Raw genomic sequence first — 20,899 nt, forward strand, 5'->3', positions numbered from 1 at the left:
TGCTGAGCCTTCACTGATTTCTCCAGCACCCTTGGGGCCACCAAACTCGGGCCTGTTGGGGCTGGCTAGAGGCGTGGGAGTCAGGGCAAAGCCAGTTCTCACTGAGGCCCTTGCGTGCCTCCTCCAGGGCTCCCCATTGCCTTCTTTCCCCACCCCCTCCTCTCTCTGGAGAGCATTCTTTTGGGGCAGACTCTCCTGAGGCTCAAGAATACTGATCTTCAAGGCTCGAGGAGCTGTCATGAAATTCAAGATTGCACCTCTTCCTGCCATACTACAGCGAAGGAAACGGAGGCCCAGGGAAGGCGAGGGGACTGCCCAGGCCCCAGTCTGAGAATATCTGCTCTCTCGGGGCCTCAGGTGTGTTACCTCTGGGCAGCATCCTGCACTTCTGATGTCTAGCTAACCTTGCATGCCTCGAATGACAGGGGGCTCACTACTACTGTGCGCTTTCTCTTGGTCCTTCTCCCTTTCTGTTCTTCTGACTTCTGGACCCAGACTTTAGAGGTCAAGTTTCCTGCTTCTGACTCTCCCTGTCTTCCTAGCGGGTGCTCCCAAGGATCCTCACGGGCACTTCCTCCTGCTATGACTTGTCTACTCTACACTGCATACCAACCGCCTGAGACAAGGTTTGCTCATCCTTGTCACTCCTTTATGGAAAAATCTTCCTTGAACATATGTCCTAATATGTACCAGGTGCTGTTCCAGGCACTGAGGATACACTAATGAAAACAAGCAAAAATGTCAGTCCAAAAAAAGAGAGAGAGAGAGAGACCTGAACAGTCCCTGATTTAGACCCCTCTCCCCACTACAGAGCCTCTGCAGCTGTGAGACTGATGGACAGAAGGGCAGACTATTAGGGCAGTAAAGAGACAGAGGTACAGAAAAAGTGCTCAACACGGAGGTGCAATGAGGCACATGGAAACGACATGATCAGGGCCCCCGTGGCTGGCTGTGTGGTTCCTCTGCCAGGAAATTACAAGGCTGCCCTTTGACTCTCTTCTGGACTTGGAGGCTGAAGATCCCTTGGGGACATCTGGAACATCTGGAACATCTGCTAGCTGTCCTCTCCCACTGAGGGAGCCTGGGCCAGGGTTGGGGGGGGCGGGGAAGGGCAAGTAGGTCCAGCGAGAGGCCTCACAGGCCTCCTTCTGCGTCCAAATCCCCAACAGCTCTTCCAGAGCCGGAGCAGCCTGGCGCCTCCCCAACCTCATCACAAGACCCTTCTCATCCTGCCTGCCGCCTCTGGCCTCTCGGCGTGGGCCAAGGCCTCTCCTTGCATGGCCTGTGCAGGGCCCCGGGGCGACGTCCGCTCTCCTGCGGGGGCCCCAGGCCGAGGGGCAGGGGCAGGGCTGCAGGTTGGGCCCGTGGGAGCTCAGGCTCTCGGCACAATCGGGGAGCAGGGCTGTGGGGGATTAGAGGCTGCATCCGGGAGGGGGCCTCTGACAAGAGCGGTCAGGGAGTCGGGTGGTTGAGGTGCTGTTGACAGAATGGGTAACCGGTGCCACAGCCTGTGCTGGATCCCAACGTCCCCCATGCCTGCTATTGGGGTTGAAACTGGAGGAGGTGTTACGGGAATTAGGGAATTGTGTGCCCCCCCAAATTCACACGTCAAAGTCCTAACACCCAGTACCTCAGAACGTGACTGTATTTGGAGACAGGGCTTTTAAAGAAGTGATTACATTAAAATGAGGTCCTTAGGGTGGCCCCTAATCCAACTGACTAGTGTCCCTGTAAGAAGAGGGACTTAGGACATAGACAGGTTCTGAGGGAAGACCACATGAAGACACAGGGAGGCAACGGCCATCGGCAAGCCAAGGAGAGAGGCCTCAGGAGAAACCAGTGCTGCCCACACCTTGGTCTTGGATTTCTAGCCTCCAGGACTGTGAGGAAATAACTTCTGCTGTTGAAGGCTTCCCCCAGTCTGTGGTATTTGTTACGCAGCCCCAGCAACCTAATGCAGGCGGGAAGCTATTAAAATATGTCACTGCCTTTGTCTTAAGCCAGGGCATTTTCAGTTCCCATGGAGGCCCCATTGTCCAGATGCTCTGCCAGGGAAGAGACACGTACGCATTTGGGTTGTACTCCTGGTTTGTTTTCCTGTTGCCTAGGGTCACAACTGGGGCAGCTGGAGAAACTGGTGTTCTTCATAGAGAATAGACATAGAGGCTAGTGCGGAGTTGTAATTTCCTTTAAGAATGTAGGAGAAGACCAGGCACTGTTCTTGGCTCCCTCCAGCCCCAGGTCAGCACGGGACTGGCCCTGGAGTGGGCTGATGGGCAGTGAGCATGCATGCTTTTCACTCACTGGTCTTGGGGTCAGGGACTCTCGAGATAGCCATATTCCAAATCTCACTCTCCGGTGGCCGTTTTCTTTCCTGAGGCTTCAGTTTTACCCCCTGCGATGGGGAGAACAGGCTGAGACCCCCAATTCATGCTCAAGGCTGTTCGATTGAGGAGTCTGGGGGAGAAGGATGGGCGTTCTCTCGTACTCACCGGCTGGTTTCTGTCTCCCCTTGAAATAATGCCAGCACACTTGGCCTCTTCCCAGAGAGGCTTGGGGAAAGAGGAAGGGAGAACTTGCTGTTAGCAAGAAAGGAGCAAGGCAGCCGAAGAGACCCAGCTGGCTGTGGAGTCTTCCTTGCTGGAGGCCAGTACAAACAGGACCGGGCTGGGGGGTGCTTCTCTGGGGTTCCTGTTCGGAACGGGAGACACGACGCCCACCTCCAGGGAGCTGCCGGGAAGAACCTGCCCTAATTCCCAGCCAAGGATTTGGGCTTGCTCTGTCAGGGCGGCCGCGGTGGCCCCGCAAAGGTAGGCAGGGGCCAGAAATGTGATTTTCCCTAGGCTGTGCCGGGATTTGTCACCAAATCAACACCTAGCAAAACTAGGGTGCATTCATGCATTTCACATTTAATAAACAGAAAGAAAGCAACTCAGTGTGAAATTGGAAAAGTCAAAAGGGAAAGGGACAATGATTTGACTAGCATCTTTGCTGTACCCTCAACAGCCTTCACCTGGGGACCGTGCATGGGCCTGGCCCCCTTGGCTGCACTTCGGGGAAGGAAGCTGGCTCAGGGCGGACTGATCGGTATGTGTTTACAGGTCAGACTGGAGGGGAAGGAAGAGGCCCTGGGGTGGTTGCAGCGGTTCCAGGGAAGTGAGGTGTGGGCTTGAACTAGGCAAGGAGCGGGTGATGGCAGGAAAGGGAGGGCATGAGTAGGGGACACTGGTGAGGCTAATTCTCGGGAGGGGGTGTGGTGGCTGGCTGGCTGTGCAGACCCTCGTTTCCCCTCATCTGCCACACCTGGCCAAGGGCTTCGTCTTCATGGAGCCTTCTGGGAAAGGCTGCCCCTCCTGGTCTTCGGTCCTGTGGGTTGGAGGCGGGGGGCAGTCAGGCGGGTCTCAGGAACCCAAGCTTCCTGCCGCCCCCACGAGGGAAGGCCCTGTCACCAGGAAAGGGATGACCCTCCTGTGTCTGAGTCCTCATTTCACTTGCAACTGGGCACTAATCCAATTGCTGGCTCTAACCTAATTCTCCATTGATGCTTGAGTCCTTTGCCTGCCGATATTAAAACTCTTTTCATTTAATTGTGCGGAAGATAGATCCTCCTCAGCCATCAGGTGGTAAATATAGAATAGCTGATGTGTAGCTCTCGTTTCTTCTCTGGCAGGCCTCCCGCAGCTCTGAGTAATTGGGGACCAAGATGTTCTGGAAGGAGGGGGCCAGGAAGGAGGGAAAAGGGAGGCAGGCTGAGGGACTGGGACTTTGCCATGCTCAGGAGGTTACAGATCCAAGGGAGCCGGCTCTGTGTTCCTGACCTGGTCCATTTCTACAGGGCCAGTCACTTCTTTGAGTCTCTCATGTTGCCTAGTAACTGGCATCCTGAGATGTTGTGTGAGGAGTTAGTGTTTCTGAACCAAGGGCAACCAAGGGGGAAGGGTGCTGTCCCATTGTAAAGAGTAAGGGAGGTCATGGGATCCCCCAGAGTTGGGGGTGTGGAGCAGTGGTCCGGATAATTCCCCTTGACCTTGCTCATGACAGAGGGATACTTCAGTCTTGAGAATCACCAACAAGCCCCACAGAGTCATGGCTTATGATGCACCATTTTGAGATGATTGTCTGTAGCCCCCTTGTTTGCTGCCTGTACCTGGTCTCCCAGCAAGGCAATGAAGGGTTGGTGACAGAGTGCAGGCCTCTTGATTTCCAGTCCAGCGTGGAACATGGTGTGTTCCCATGGTGGGGAAGGGTAGTGGCATCCCAGTGAGACCCCAGGAGCCATTAGAGTCAGTTGGGCTCAAGGTCCTCTTCCATCCACAAAGAAGAGGCCACTTGAAGTCAATCCTGCCCATCTGTGCCACGCCCCCCCCAACACACACAAGGAAAAGCAGGATAGACGTAGAGACCACACGGCCCAGACAGTGGGTCAAGGGCAGGACCCCGGCCTGTTACTGACCTTGCACTTAGCCACAAGGAGGCAGGGAGCATTCTAGGAAGAACCACTAGTCACCAGACACTGCCCTCTCGCAGTCCAGCCCCAACTGTGTTTTCCCACAGCTTCTGAGGTTCCCCTGGGCTCTGGAGGACATGATACCCAGTCCATTTCCCGGGGGGAGGGCTACTTCTTCCTCTTGGCCACCTGCTTGCCTCCTCGCGCCTCTGAGCTCCTGTGCCCGACCACTGGTGGGTCTGAGCTCTGTAGACTGGCCCAGCTTCCCCGTAAGAGGCTTTGCTGTGCCTCAGCTCCCTGAACCACGCCTCTCCCCCCTTGCCACTGGCTGGTGGGGACCTCAGAGGGCTCTTCTCTCCTCTCTTTTCCTTCCTGCCTTAGAGCAAGGCACACCTCCAGCATTTTCCGAGGGCTCCTCACCCCTGAGCCCATGGGAGATGCTTGGAGTGCCATCCCCCCCCGGCCCAGCCACCCCAGACACTCTGTCTGAGTCCATCCCAGCCACTCCCCAAGACCTGCTCCTCCTCTTCTCCCCAGCCTCTAACTCTGCTGAGCCAGGAGATCCTTGGGCAAGGGGAGGGCAATCTTGGGGCTTGGGATAGCTGCTGAATCCCCTGACCAGGAGGTCCTGAGGAAGGTGACAGGGTAGCTTCCAAGACCCCAGCCCAGAACCCCATCACTATCCTTTCCTTCAGAATTTGGAGCCACCCCTGCTGACCTGCTGAACTGCAAGTTACTGTCCTCCATGGCACTGTTAGAGCAAACACCCACAGGATGTGTGACTGCTGGGAACATGGGCCCAGAGGGTCCAGCCACAGGGCTCCTGAGTATCAGGGCCCAAACAGCCAGAACAGCTGCCTTACTCCTCTGCTCAGAGGAGGAAATCGAGGCCCAGAGACAGCAAGTGGGAAGGTGTGTGTGCTCAGGCTCATGCTCTGCCTCCATCCTGAGACCCTGGCTTCCGGGCTCCAGACTGGGCTCTAGACATTTCCGCTAGTACAGTCAGAGTGACAGGGTGCTTCCACACATGGGGGTCAGGATGACAGGGTGTCAATTCCGGCTCCACCCTCTCCCAGCTGTGTGACCTCCAGGCAGTCACTGGACCTCCCCTGGTCATCAGTTTCCTTATCTGTAAAACGGGGATGACAAGGGTATCGGCTCATGCGAGGGCAGGAGCGTGCACTGAGATAAGCCACCCAAAGCCCCAGCATGGCACCTGACACGTGGTGAGTGATAATCAGCTCTCACGCAACATTCAGTTCCACCGCACCGTGAATGTCCCTAAAGCCAGAGCAAACCATAATGAGCATTAGCTATTCAAGCAGTGAACAGGCATTCGACTTACTCCCTCAGAAAACTGAAGGCTCCTGTGTCAGGGGACTGTTTGGATGGTTTTTCCAGAAAGAGAAGGTTTCACGGATGTCATGTGTCCCTTCACAGAAGTTCCCCAGCACACAGTAGGGGTCCCAGAGCCATTCCACTCATCCTGAGGCTGCCCCCAGGAAGCGGAGGGAGCCAGCAAAGTCAGGTTGCTGCTGGGTCTTTTCTGGAAGCTCTCCGGATGCCCAGGACTGCCCTGGGCTACAGCCCACCCTCACCTGAGCAGTGTGTCTTGTGCTGTGCCTATGCGCAGTGATGATGCTCCACAGTTCAGGCCCTGGTGGGGCAGAAGGAGCAATGCTGACCCTCGCCAGGGCCAGAACTAGGGCGAGGAGAATGAGGCACTCACCCGGAGTGCATAATTTAAGAGGCACCCCAAACTCAGTAAAAGAGATCAATCATGTTTCAATTTCTTACCTCCTATGCCCTCATTCTCAGGAAGCTACTTGGAGGATGCACACCACCGAAACAGGGGAACAAGCCCAGGAAGAAAGAGAGAGAGAGAGAAAGAAAGAAAGAAAGAAAGAAAGAGGGAGGGAGGGAGGGAGGGAGGGAGGAAGGAAGGAAGAAAAAAAGAAAGAAAGAAAGAAAGAAAGAAAGAAAGAACCAATCAAAAAAAGAAAGAAGAAAGAAAGAGAGAAAGACTCCAGAAATGAGGACTCGAACATAAGAAGTAGAGTGAAGGCATGTCTCGGCGTGAAGGGGAGGAGCGCCCTAAGAGGAGAGTTGAGTCTCAGGCCCAGCAAGCAACGTGTCCAGACTCAAACAAGAGGATGGAGGGAAAATGAACCTGAGGTGTTTGACTGAACGGAAACTACTATTGGTAGGTGAGTGGTGGAGATGTTGAACACTTAGCACAAATTAACAGTAGATACTAGACATCAGGCAAATAAAAAAGGCGGTTGTTAACTCCAGGAAAGAAGGGTCATACAAGAAGAATGCAGTTATAATGTGCAACTGGGCTCGGAGGTGCTTTTGTTCAATGAAAAATTGGAAGTAACTATTGGGAGAATGGAAGGAAAGGAAGCAGGGGATTGATGGGAGATTTAAGCCCCTATTTACCATAGCAGGAAGTCAGGAGCTAATGCCCCAAATTGAAATATCAAGAAATACTGTGTATGCATATATTTTTAAAAAATGGAGCTAAATACTGGACGACACACTCAAAAGGATTTTAAAGGTGATTAGAACCTAGAGGTGATGCTGAACTTGGAGAAGGCAGAGCAGAGATTGTGCCTTTCCTTCTAACCTTCAAGCACAATTTCACTTTAATTATGTGCTAGTATTATTTTCGAGTTCCCCAAGCATAATAATAAAAAAAATTCAGTCCTTGTTATCTCTACAACCCAGCCTATCACATAGTAGGTTCTCAAGTGTGTGCTTGTGGAATAAATAGAGGGAAAGAGCCCAGAACTGACGGGGTTTCAAGGGCTGCCTGGAAGGGGAAGGAGGGCCAAACTGGGGCTGGAGTCTGCAGAGGATTTGGAGAAGCAGAGAGCCAGGGACCCCAATCACCCAGAGAGGAGCACAGGGTCCTGAAAGACTGAGCAAGCTAATTTCTTGCATTGCTTACTCATTCTGAGTTTTTGAATTCTAAAGGAAACCCCATGGAGAAAGCCCCAAAGTGATGAGGTGGGGAGAAGCAGAATCTCAGTGCCCCTGGCAGACGGGGGGCACTGTCTGTGTGCATCTAACTCTTCCACAGCGGCGGGCATCCCTTCCCTCCGCCTCTGCAGCCCTCAGACTTACCCTTGTTACTTCTTTCAGAGCAGGAGTGCTCTACCTCTGCACAGCACCCGCAGCACCCCAAAGAGCACCTCTGTCTGGACCCGCTTCCTGGACAGTCTGACCCTAGGGGACTAGGAAGGGAGTCTCGCTTCCACACTGGCACTAGGGTGAGGTCAGTGAGGCACTCACTCTCGGGGGCCTGCAAGGCCAGGAGCAGATCCCGCAGGATTTAAAAGTGTGATGTTTTGTTCATCATGGATTTTTTTTTTTTTTAAGGAAGAAAATGTATTAAGGTATAACTGACATATAACATGGTATTAGTTTTAGGTGTACACATAATGATTTGATATAAGTAGACACTGTGAAATGGTTATAACAAGCTTAGTTAAAATTAATTTTAACATTTTCAAACATTTTGGAGTCTAGGAGTAGAGGGGAAACAGCTGAGAGATATTTCAGAAATGGGATCCATAGGAGGAATGGTTTTCCTGAAGTTATTTTTTGTTTGTTTGTTGCTTACTGAGTTTTCATGTGTCTGCTGTGATTCTTCCCAAACTCTCCAAGAAAACCTAAAACTGCTCTCAGTTCGACCAACAACCTCAGATAACCTGTACATTCAAATCACGTCTCTTCCCCAGCTGTCATTCTAGAACTGACCTCCCCCAATTGCCTGAGGAGTTCCCTCTCTTTCTCCTAGGTGACCCCACTGTGTCCTGGACCCAGAGCCTTCCTATTTCTTGGCTAACTTCCTTGTTTTGGTGTAGCACATTCTCCAGGAATTTCCGGAGAATTGTACAAAGGAGGTAAATTTTGTGAATCCTTGCATGTCTGAATATGTATTTATTTTACATATCCTGAATATGTATTTTTTTTTAAAGAACCTATATCTTACTTATACAATGGATAGTTTGGCAAGGTATGGAATTCTGGCCTGGAAATAAATTTCTCTCAAAGATTTTGAAATCTCAAAAAATTTTTGATTGCTCAATTGTTTTCTATTTTCCAGTTTTGTTGTTGAGAAGTCTGAAGCCATTCTAAGTTTTATATGTGACCTATCCTCCCAACTTCTCCTTTTCAGGTTTTTTCTTTGTCTCTGATGATCTGGATTTCATGATAATGTGCTTTGGTATGGATCATCTATGATTCATTGTTGCTGGGTGCTTATGAGGGCTTTCCAAATAGAGACTCACATCCTTCAGTTCTAGAAAATCTTCTTTCTTCATCTCTTTGAAAAATTTCTCTCCTCTATTCTCTCTGTTTGCACTTTCCAGAACTCCTATTAGCAGGACATTAGACCTTACAATTTGAACCTCCAATTTCTTATCTTTTCTCTCCTATTTTCTGACTTGCCATTTTGTTCTATTTTCCAAAAGATGTTTTCAACTTAATCTTTCAGCCCATCAATTGATTTTTAAATTTCAGCTATAATATTTTTCTTTTTACTTTCCAAGTTCTTTTGCTTATTCTTTGAATATTTTTTCACTTACGTACAGTACCCAGTGCTCATCATAACAAGTGCCCTCCTTAATACCTATCACCTAGTTAACCCATCCCCACCCCTCTGCCCACCTCCCCTCCAGTAATCCTCAGTTTGTTATCTGTAGTTAAGAGTCTGTTTTCTGGTTTGCCTCTCTCCCCCCCACCCCATGTTCATCTGTTCTATTTCTTAAATTCCACATATGAGTGAAATCATTTGGTATTTGTCTTTCTCTGACTTTTTCACTTAGCATAATACTCTGTAGCTCCATCCATGTTGCAAATGGCAAGATTTCATTCCTTTTTATGGCTGAGTAATATTCCATCATATATATATATATACCACATCTTCTTTATCTGTTCATTAGTTGATGGACATTTGGGCTCTTTCCATAATTTTGCTATTGTTGATAATGCTGCAATAAATATCAAATATACCCCCTTCGAATCAGTATTTTTGAATTCTTTGGGTAAATATCTAGTAGTGCAATTGCTGGATTGTAGGGTAGCTCTATTTTTAACTTTTTGGGGAATCTTCATACTGTTCTCCGGAGTGGCTGCACCAGTTTGCGTTCCCACCAACAGCATAAGAGGGTTCCCTTTTCTCTGTATTCTCACCAACACCTGTCGTTTCCTGTGTTGTTAATTTTAGCCATTCTGACAAGTGTGAGGTGGTATCTCATCATGGTTTTGATTTCTATTTCTCTGATGGTGAGTGATGCTGAGCATCTTTTCATGTGTCTGTTGGTCATCTGGATATTTTCTTTGGAAAAATGTCTATTCATGTTTTCTGCCCATTTCTTAACTGGATTATTTGCTTTTTGGGTATTGAGTTTGATAAGTTCTTTATAGGTTTTGGATACTAACCCTTTATCAGATATGTCATAATATCCTCTCCCATTCTGAAGATTGCCTTTTATTTTTTTTAAGATTTTATTTATTTATTCATGAGAGACAGACAGAGAGAGAGAGAGGCAGAGGGAGAAGCAGGCTCCCCAAGGAGCAGGGAGCCCGATGCAGGACTCGATCCCAGGATCCTGGGATCATGACCTGAACTGAAGGCAGATGCTTAACCATCTAAGCCACCCAGACCCCTGAAAATTGCCTTTTAGTTTTGTTGATTGTTTCCTTCTGTGCAGAAGCTTTATCTTGATGAAGTCCCAATAGTTCATTTTTGCTTTTGTCTCCCTTGCCTCTGGAGACATGTCTAGTAAGAAGTTGCTGTGGCCGAGGTCAAAGAGGTTTCTGCTTGTGCCCTTTTCTAGGATTTTCTGTTTCACATTTAGGTCTTTCATCCATTTTGAGTTTATTTTTGTGTATGGTGAGAGAAAATGGTTCCGTTTCATTCTTTTGCCTGTTGCTGTCCAGTTTTTCCAACACCACTTGCTGAGAAGACTGTTTTTTTTCCCCCCATTGGATATTATTTCCTGCTTTGTTGAAGATTAGCTGTCCATATAGTTGTGGGTCTATTTCTGGCTTTTCTATTCTGTTCCATTGATCTATGTGTCCGTTTTTGTGCCAGTACCATGTTATTTTGATTACTACAGCTTTGTGACATAACTGAGCCACCCATACACCCCTCTACTAAATATTTAAAGAAGAGTTACTACCTGTTCTTCTCAAACTATTCCAAAAACTAGAAATGGAAGGAAAACTTCCAAACTCATTCTATGAAGCCAGCATGACCCTGATACCAAAACCAGACTCCACTAAAAAAGAGAACTAGGGGTCAATATCCCTGATGAACATGGATGCAAACATTCTCAACAAAATACCAGCTAATCGAAACCAAGAGTACATTAAGAGAATCATTCACCACGATCCTGTGGGATTTATTCCTGAGTTGCAAGGGTGGTTCAATATTCACAAATCAATCAACGTGAAACACACATTAATAAAAGAAAAGATAAGAACCATATGACCCTCTCAACAGATGCAGAAAAAGCACTTGACAAAGTACAAAGCATAACATCCATTCATGATATTCTTTGAATATTTGTTTAAAAACTAGCATTCTGTTCATTTTCCCCTTCCTCAGGTATGTAGTACATTTTATTGATTTTCTGAGGATACTTTTTAGCGATATTTTTAGTTTTTCCCTCCCTACTTGTCTCTGTTTCATATAAGTTTCTTTCTCTGTCTGCCAAACCCCTCTCTTGCTTCCTCCTCCCTGTCTCATGGCTTTCATGTCGGAGGCCTTTCTAAAATGTCCAGGGACCCTTGGCAGCAGTTCTTACTTAAGACAGAAGCACCGACAGTCTGACAGCAAGCTCTGTGTGCATAGACACGGCTTGTCCTTGGAGAGGCTTCCCTGGAGGTGACCGGGTGGCAAGCCCAAATGCCACCATCTCTAGGTCTTTCCTCTTGAGCTGGGTAGATCCCCCCGACCAAGAGGAGATCTCTAATTTCTCCTGGGGGTCTTCAGCCCACTCTGCAGGTGGAACAGCAGGCGGAGGTCCACGATTCTTTATTCCGTCCCCACTTACGTATGGTGCCTTGTCCCCACCCTCCACTGCACAGTCCCAGTGTCACCAAAGTTTAGTTTCTCTGGAGAGGAAGCTTTCCCTTCTCAGCTAGGCGGGAAGGGAACTTGCAGGGGGACGGGGACGGTGGCTCTAACCACCCTCACGCTGCCGCTCCTTCCATTTCCAGCCTCACTCCTGCTCTCAGAGGGATCTGGCAGTTCTCCTTCCAGAGTCTTTCCAGGCATCGAGGCGGAGTCCGATCAGGCTTGCTCCTTGCTGCCTCCCCCTCCAGGGGCACTTAGGTTTCCGCTGTCTCAACTCTGCCAAACACTTACCGCTCCTCTGTTCACTTTCCCTTTTGCAGAATTTCGTTGTGTTCTCTTGTCTCCTCTCTGGCTGGCTGTCTTTTTCTGTCATTTCAGTTGGGCTTTGCGGGAGTCGGGGCAACCCACAGGGCTTACTTGTGCGGGTGCCGTGACAGGGCTGTGTCACATCCTGGCACATCTGCATGCTGCTGGTCCCTGCTTCTGCTCCCTAGCCCAGCTCTCTCCCCGGAGCCCAGACCCCTTCATTCAGCCATGTCCTGACACGGTCCTTCTGGGGGTTCCCAGGCCGCTCAAATGCAGCACACCTCCAGCTGAACTCATCATGGCTCCCTCCACACCTCTTCTTCCTCCTGTGTCCTGCAGGAGTGAATGCCCCCACCGCTCATCGGAGCTCCGGGGACAGGGTCCTTCCACTTGCCACCGAGAGAGTCAACCATCACGCATGGTCAGTTCCACTTCCTGATCACCTCGTGAACCCATCCCCATCTCTCCGTCCCCACTGTGACCAGCCTAGGCCATGCATCATTTCTCACCTGGATGGCAACAGCCGCTGGCTGCTCTCCTTTTCACTATTGGGGCTCAGAGGCACCTCTGTCAATCTGATCACACCTAGGGGGTTCTCCTTGCCCTTCAGATAACCTAACCCTGTCGCTTGGCCTGTGAGTTTTGCTGTCTGTCCCCAGCCAACTTCTGCAGCCCCATCCCCTGCTTCTAACCCTGAGGATTCTATACTTCACATATGACATGACGTGTTTTCTCCCTGCCGGGCCTTGGAGTTCGGCCTATCTGTTCACCTTGCTCCTTCCCCTGCCTCTTCTGGCTTCCGTCTTCTCCCTGCCTCTTCCCTGTTCTCCAATCTCTTATTTATCAAGCGTCAGCTTAAATGTTACTGCCTCCAGGAAGCCTTCCATGACTGCACCCCACCCCACCTCACCCTGATTGATGAGGCGCCCCCTACTCTTGTACTTGTTACATTATTAATGAATCAATCCATGAACCAGTGAAGTCTGCCATGGTCGGAGCAGGGGTCAGTCTTTGGTGTGAGGAGGAGACCCATGTCAGGTATTTTCAGGAGCTTAGTGAGAACACCCCTGGAAGGGTGCATGTAAATCACTCTGTGCTTGCCTCAGTGGCACCCAGGTTGGGGGGGGGTTCGCTTGAGAGAAGGTGGGTCACGAAGCCCTCACCTCTCCTTGGTGAGTGGGGGCTTTCCCTCCTTTGCAGTTTCCCTGGACCGCAGTGCTGCCTTCAGGGCAGCTGGGATAGAGACCCGAGGCGGGGCTGGAAGCAGATCCAAGCCTGGGTGCTCTGGGGGGCTGAGTCACTGCGTGCTAGCTCCTCCTCGGGGAGCAGCTTCCGAGGCAGGATGGCAGCTGGGGAGAGGCGGGGCCACTACAGGGGGATCAGAGTCCCTGGCCAGTGTCCCAACCCCAGCCCCCCCCAGTCATCACTTCCTGCCTCCTTCCTCCTCCCTCTCGCAGCCTTTAAACTAAACATCACCCTCCTCCCCCAGTGTCTCCCAGCCTGCTTTCCTTTCTCTATCCCCAACACCCTGCCTGCCCTAGAGCAGGCTTCCTCTCCTCTGGGCTGGTGTCTTGTGGGGACCAGATTTTATTGGTCCCCAACACCTGGCACACCAGAGCAGGAGGGCATGATGCAGGAGCCTGGGATGGTCAAGGGCAGAGACTCGAGCTGGGCTGCCCGGGGATGGAAACCCTCAAAGACCTTCATGGCTCCAGGTCTCACTTCTCTCATCTGTAGATTGTGTGTGAAAACAAGCCTAGCTCATCGGACTGTTGTAAGATGAAAGGGTGAGTCATGTGTAAAGTACTTGGAACGGTGCCTGGTGCGCATAAGCCTTGCGAAAGTGGTGCTCATTATCGCTAAGTAGGTGCTCGGGGAAGTCTGCGGTGTAGAACTCCGTCAGGGATGCTGGAGAGTGGGCTGTCCTCTGCTCTCTGGACAACCACCGCCTCCTTGCTGGTCTCCCTGCCTCCCGGCTGACCCCTTCCCCTCTGCCCTTGCACTGTGGGACGGCCACGGCGGGCCTCTGCCTACTTCTCGGCCTCCGCCGGCTACACGCATGCGCATGTGCGTGCACAGACCTTCCTTTGGGTTCCGGACCGTGCACCTCCAGGTTTTTGCTCACAGGCTCTCTGCCTCCAAGCTGCTGCTCCTGCTCCCCCAGGAAGTCCTCACATGGCCTTAGGCTATTATCACCATCTCTGGGAAACCTTTTCTGCTCAGCTACCTCAAAGTCAGGTGTAAGTGTGCCCACCCTTCCCTACCTTGTTCCTCCCACTGGCAGCTTCCTAAAAGAGCCTCCATCCTCACAGAGGGTGCGTGGAATTGTAATTGCTTGCCTGGTGCCAGGGATGGGCGTCAACCCCCAGGGTATAGGGGTTGTGGAATCCCACAGGTAGAAGCTCCTTTGCCTGCCCCGGGGGGCAGGGGTGTTGGCTGTCTTCCGGGGGGCAGGGGGCAGGACCGTGTCTGCCTGTGCTTACCCCTCCACAGCCACCATCCTTCTAGCCCTTTCTTCCTTCCACACCCCAATTTTGAGTGCCTGGAGGTCAGAAGGGAAGGGGAGCTGTCCGGCCCTGTCAAGCTCCCAGGCTTATGGAACGTCACGAAACTGTGCTCTCCACGGCAGTCCCGTCCAAGCCCCCTCGGAACCAGGAGGCCAAGGCCCAGGGACGGGAAGAGTTTGCTAAAGGACACATTGGGAGCTGAGGGTAGGGCTCCTACCAGACGGTGCATCTCTTGTGCTCGTATGTAGAAATATCAAGTCTGTGAGGCTGGCCTCTGCCCTCCTCCCATTCCCCGTCGTTTCCCACCCTTCCTCCCTCCGCAGATCTTCAGGGCCCCTTCTGTGGACGACCACTGCTTCCTAGCCTGGTCCGTCTTAGAGGGATGGCACGGAGGGCGAGATGTCCTTAAGCTCCAGTGGTGACCATTCCCATGGCCCCACATGCGGGGGTGGGAGAGCGCTGTTGGGTTAACGTGGCTGCTAGAAGACGCTCCCCAATGCCCAGCCTGGACTGACAGGCGTTATCATCAGTCACATAAACCTCAGCATGAATGAGATCCTGTCTCCTTCCCAAGTTGGCTTTTAAATAATGGGAGTTAAGGATGGATTCAGGGCACCAGAGAGGGAAATGCCTTTGTCTGAAGTCACACAGCGTGGACCAGGCAGAGGTAGGGAGCCCAGGCTCGTTCGGAATGTACATTCCAGAGCTACAGCTGGTCTTCTCTCCTCCCAGAATGGAGGCAGACCACATGGGTACTGTGGAGAAGCTGCCGGGACAGATGGAGGCGGTGAGTGGGTGTGTGGAAGATGAAGGAAGATGAAACATCCCTTCAGATCGTTACCTGCCCCCCCCCCCGCCACTCTGCCTCTGGCCAGCTGTAGGTTCCCCAATTCCCACTATACACTTATTTCGGGGGGCTGTGGGAGAAGAGTGGAGCATCAACCACGCGCCTTCCCGTTTCACCGACGCCCAGCCATTACCTCCTTTCCTTCTAGTGGAGGGCGGAGCTTTTGTTGTTTTTGTGGTGTTTTTGGCATAGAGGGTGAACTCTGGTTGTCATGGCAACTCCAGCAGAGGGAAGCAGGGAGAGGGCCTGAGTGGGGTGAATTTATCCCACTGTCAGCTGCTTCTCTAAGTGGGGATGTGCAGAGGACAAAGACTAAGGGTCCAGAGAGAAGCCCTGGCCTAGAAGACCCTGTGAGCTGCCCCCCACCCCCCGGCCTTCTCCCTGCCTGACCTGGCTGCAAGCTGGCTTTGGCACCATGCAAGCCTTTTTCCTAGTGGGGGAGACATTGCCCCCCCCCCCCCCCGCTGCCACATGAAGTTCTGGGTCTAGAGAAGGATGTCTTAGTGTGGGTAAAGAAAGGTGAGGGAGAGCGCCCCAGAGAAATGTCCAGTGGCTGGGGGGCACTTATGCTGACTCCTTGGTCCTACTGGGGCAGCGGGCAGGGAGTGATGCAGGGCCAGGGTGTCCGTTGGGTGGCCTGAGACACAAATGCAACCACTCTAAGCCTCAGGCTGGGTGGCCACATAAGAGCACAGAGCCAGGCCTCTGATGGTTTGAACATTTTTCCAAGGCAGTGGTCTCCTTTTGCTGTTGGTTCTTATAACACGTCCCTCCAGTTTCATTTTCCACTTCGACAGTGACAAAGAAATAGTTCTCTACTAAAACAACAGCACATGGCCAGTGCTAAATGGCAGCTGGGATTGAGCATGGGGGCGATGGGGAGTGGTAGGGACTGTGGCCAAATGGAGAGCTTTGTTTCTGCATGATGGGCACTGTGCCTACTCCAGTTGACTGTTGCCATGTGGACGTGCTGGCTCAGTTGCTCAGGAGAAGCCAGAAATCCTAATTCGGGGCAATGTCCTGAATTTTATCTTTTTCCTCACTATAGTCCTGTGCTCACCTAGATGCAGGATTTCTCAAGATCAAGACAAAGGGACCCCTACTATCACCTAAACAGTTAAAATGGACCAAGCCTTTAGAAGTGATCTCCTGTGCCTCATTCTGGGCCAGTTAGGGACACTGGGACCCAGAGAGGGCTGGGACCTGTCTGGCCAAGGACACTGCATGGGTCTGTGGCAGGGCTGCCACTGGAGGTACCCAGGGCGGATGAACAGCAGGACAACCCAAGACTCCGTGTGCTGCAGAGACCCATGGCGAGCACCTTGCCCCGTGAAGGTCAGATGGGACTGAGAGGACCTGGGGAGTATAATCATCTGAGCTGACATTCACTGGGACAAGCACCAGTCTTGGTGCTTTACACATGTGTCCAACAAGCAGAGCTTGTGTCTATTGAAAACACAATTTTATTTCTGTATCCTAGAGCCCCTTGAAAACTGCATTGCTGGGGAAATTGTCTCCTGCTTTATGAGATGAGAACTTGGGCAGATCCCTTGTCTTTTCTGTTCACTCTTAGGCTACAGAGAAGATGTTAATTATAACTCTGAAATTGACTTAATAGCCCTTTTCCCTTGCCTGGCTTGGGTCTGCAGTGGGAAGGGGACACACGGCAGGCTTCCTTGTGCTTCTTCCCTCCTCTGGTCCATGTCCAGCTTGCTAGCCAGTTTCCGACCCCTCCTGGCTGCGGGAGGGGCAGGAGGGAGGTGGCACCATCATGAGCTGGCTTCGTGTTTTGAGCCTGGCAGGTGGGTAAAGCTGGCTCTTTCTCTGCAATACCTGGGTGGAGGCTGTCTTTATTCTGGTAGTCCAGGGAAGGAAATGGCACTCATCACGGGTGGCGGTGCCCACCTCACGGCCCACCACCCAGCCACAGGGACCTCTCATCAACGGGACCATCCCAAGGCGCTGGATCTATGTTGGATGCCTCATACCGGCCACTTGCCTGCTATGTGACCTTGTTAAAGACCTTGTTCAAGACTCTCTTGGTCTTAGCTGTCCTCCTCTGTAGAATAAAGAGGTTACATACTTTTGCATAAGGCTGTCTTCCTGCTGACAAGGAGGAGGCAGGCCCTCTTTTCGCCCGACTCCCATCTGGGCCCCAAGCAGAAGAGCAAAGCCACTCCCCAGCTGCCCGAGGATTCTGAGTTCATGTCCCCATCAGAGCCTTTAGGGCCGTTGCTGCCTGCTGGGGATGCCCTCCAGTCTCTGAAGTCTCCCCTGCCCCTCTGTGTACCGGGAGAGAGGTCAGAATGTCCCCCTCCCCAGCACCATGTGAGGGTGGGGGCGGCCTGGGGGGGGTTGTGACCAATGGGGAGGATTTGACACCTGGTGGGTCCCCAGACTTTCTCCTCCTCCCTGTCCTCTGTCTCCTGACCCCACTCTCACTCAGCACAAGGCCCTGCAGATGGGGAACTGGCCGTGGAGGAAGGTGAGGACCCCAGAGGGCCAAGTCAGTGCTTGGATGTGGGGTAGAGGGGAGGAGGGGAGGAGCCCAGCTGGAGCACGCTGCTGCTCTTGGGTAGAAGGAGAATTTGCTATGAGACAAGGGGAGTGGGTGTAGGCTTCCCACCTGGGAAGGGGCTCAAGTTCTGGGGACCCTGTGCTTCCTTTCCTCCCTATTCAAAGCACTGGGGAGGCAGACGCCTGACCTCCAGCTGGCTGGGGAACAGGGCTGTGGGGCAGGGCCGAGACTGCCTAAGGGGATGGGCTCATTACCAGGAGTCCTTGCTCCTCCTTCAGGCCTCGGTGCCTATGTCCTTCAGGTTGGGAAGTCACTCTGATTTTCAGATGAGATGGGGCAGATCAGGTTAACCAAGAAACGTCCAGGCATTGGCCCCTAAAATCTTTGTCCCGACTCCCAGAAAATAGCCGCAATGCCTAGGCTCCCGCAGGCCTCCCTGCTAATGCCCTGGGCACAGGCCTTCCCATACTGTGGGGAAATGATCACCATGCCCACCCCCTTCTTTGAGGCCAGGGCTTGGGCCTGCATCTACAGTTTACAATGACTGGCCTCTGCCTTGGCTTTTAACAACACTTCTAATCTCTGTCTAATCCTTTGAAGAAGATATTAATGCCCATTGTGGAGGGATGGAAGCAGAAGGAGGGTCGGTGTTTTGTCCGGGATCACTTGGCCAGCTGGGGAAGCTGGGAGCCCCTGTGCCAGGGAAGGCTTCTCCTGATTTGGGCTCTGGGGATGGGGTTAGAGGTGTCGAGGGGTGGGGACAGGAGGAGGAAGAGCTCCTGCTTCGTCCCTGTCATTATTTGTCCCACGTACTGCTTCTTGCTGATTCTGAACAACAGACACCAAATCTTAATGCCTCAATCACCTGTCTACTTGAGGAGAAAATTGGACGAAAATGGCTTAGAGCTTTCAGCCTACAGTTCAGGAGAAGGGAGGGCAATGAGCTGCACAATGAGCAGGCAGGAAGAGGGTGGCTTCTGCCTCTGAGGGTGTTCTCACTGCCAGGACCTCAGGAAGTGGCCACCCCAGGCCGATGGATGCCTGGGGAGGGGGTAAATGTCCCTTGTCAGGGTCCTAGAGCCCGGCCTCCCTGCTGCAAGATGGAGGCTCCTAAACCCATCCCCCACAAAAAGACAGGGTACAAACTTGCCCAGGACCACTAGGCCCCAAGGATTTTCCCTGAGAAAAATAAAAATAAAAGTTCCAGATACTGAAGGAGGCCTTGCTTTGCACTCCCGCCCCTGCATCCTGGTCTTCATGCGCTTGGCCTCCTGGAAAGACTGGAATAGAAGACCTACCTCCTGCCCTCAGGAAGCCCCTGGCAAAACTCAGCTCAGGTCAGCCACAGAAGAGGCCAGGTTGAGGTGAGAACTCTGGCTGGAGGGTAGGGCTCAGTTGGCCGGGGCAGGGAAGTTCAGAAAAGGGAGGTCGGTAGGGGTTGAGGCAGTTGGGGAGGGTCCTGTCAGGGGGTGGTTTGGGCTGGTTCTTCAGGATTTGGACATGGGGATTGAGGAAGAAGAGCCCTCAGGTGAAGGTATTGTCTTGCTCTAGCTGGGGCAAAGTTAGCAATGAAAGATGATGAGATGGGGGAGGTGAAGGAAAACTCCACCTAGCTGGATCAGGGAAGGGTGGTGTGGCCAGTGCGTCTGGAAAAAGCAAACATAGACCTGGAAGCCAGTTGCGGAGATAGTTGGCCTGGGGGTATTAGACATGGTGCAGTGGGAAATAGGGAGCCATTGAGGATTCTAGAGCAAGGGAATGGCTTGGTCAGATTAACAGGTGGCAAAACTCATTCTTCCCCTGGCTGGAGAGTGGGTGAGAGTAGAAGCTTGGTGACCAGTTGGGAGAATATTGTAACTGGTGAAAGGCAGTGGCGCCCCAGTTTGGGCAATTCCCTGTGGTTGGAAAGGAGGGACTAAATAAATACCTTTGCAGTGTAGATGTGGGATAGACTGGGGTGGGGTAGAAGGAGATGGGATTCATCTATGCAGAAAAGGCTAATTTCTACCTAGGTTTCTGGTTTTGGCCGTTCGGGGGGGTGGAGCCATTTGCAAAGACTGAAAACACAACAATGAACTTGACTTTGAACTGGCTGACTACCAAGCATCTCTGAGACATCAGTGCAGAGACAGTCCACACTGTGGATGGTTGGATAGATAGGGGCAGGGCACAAATGAGAGATGGGGGCCCAAATGGGGGATGGCAGAGAGATGGGGGGGTAGCGTGTGGTGCTCAGTTGGGTAGCTGTGAATAACAGAGCCCGTGGGGAACATTTCGACCTCCCTCTCCACAGACACTGTGCTATGATCCCGTTCTAAGTTTTGTCTGAGAGTTTCTGCTAAAAATGAGAAGTGGGTCAGAACCCAAGCCTGGGGACCACCATCATTTAAGGGGAGGCAGAGGGGGAATGGCAATGGGCGGAGTCGAGGAAGCCGAGGGACACGGCCGCAGGTGTCTGGTGTCGCAGAGGGGAGTGTGGTGAGACAGGAGGCTAGCAGCTCTGGAGTCACAACCTGGGGTTAGCTGATGGAAGAGCTCAGAGCCCAGAAGTCGTCAGGTCTGCTGTTGCTGGTACCCATCGGGGAGGCTAGGGGCTGTAAGCTGTCTTGGAAGCAATGTGGAGGTGTACTGCTCTGGGCCCCCAAGGCCCCAGGGAGGCCCCCCCATCTTGTGCTCACGGGGCGGAGGAGCTGACCATCTGGCATCTCTACCCTGTCCCAGCCCGTTTGTCCTATGCCTTGACCATCCTTCCTCTTGGCCTTCCTACCCCCTTTCCCGTCTTCCTCCCCACACTGGAGCCGGAGGTCTAGACCATTAGAGACCTGAGTGTGTTACCAATTCCTGCACCCTGCTCCCAGGACCCAGGACTGCCTTTCCAGAGGTGCAGGAGTGCTGTGCGGACAGAACCCGAATTGTATGCTGCTGTTCAGATCTATTCCACGAATAACCCACAGTGGGGTTTGGGGGTTTAGACGTGGAGGGAGGCTTAGGCTAAGACCTGACTTTGAGGTGACAAAGTACACCAGGAAGTTGGCCGTAGGAACACTGCAGGGAGCCCACATCCATGCCCATGCCTGAGGGAGGCCGTCAGCACCTTGATGTTGGGGAGCTGATAGCGCAGGCTCTGAGGTCCACACAGGAGGCACTGGGCGGTCTAGCGGTGGCTGAGTCATTCCCGAAG

Source organism: Callorhinus ursinus, unplaced genomic scaffold (genome assembly GCF_003265705.2).
Source record: "Callorhinus ursinus isolate GAN/ISIS: 27379988/994484 unplaced genomic scaffold, GSC_fseal_2.0 scaffold12, whole genome shotgun sequence".
Lineage (NCBI taxonomy): Eukaryota > Metazoa > Chordata > Mammalia > Carnivora > Otariidae > Callorhinus > Callorhinus ursinus.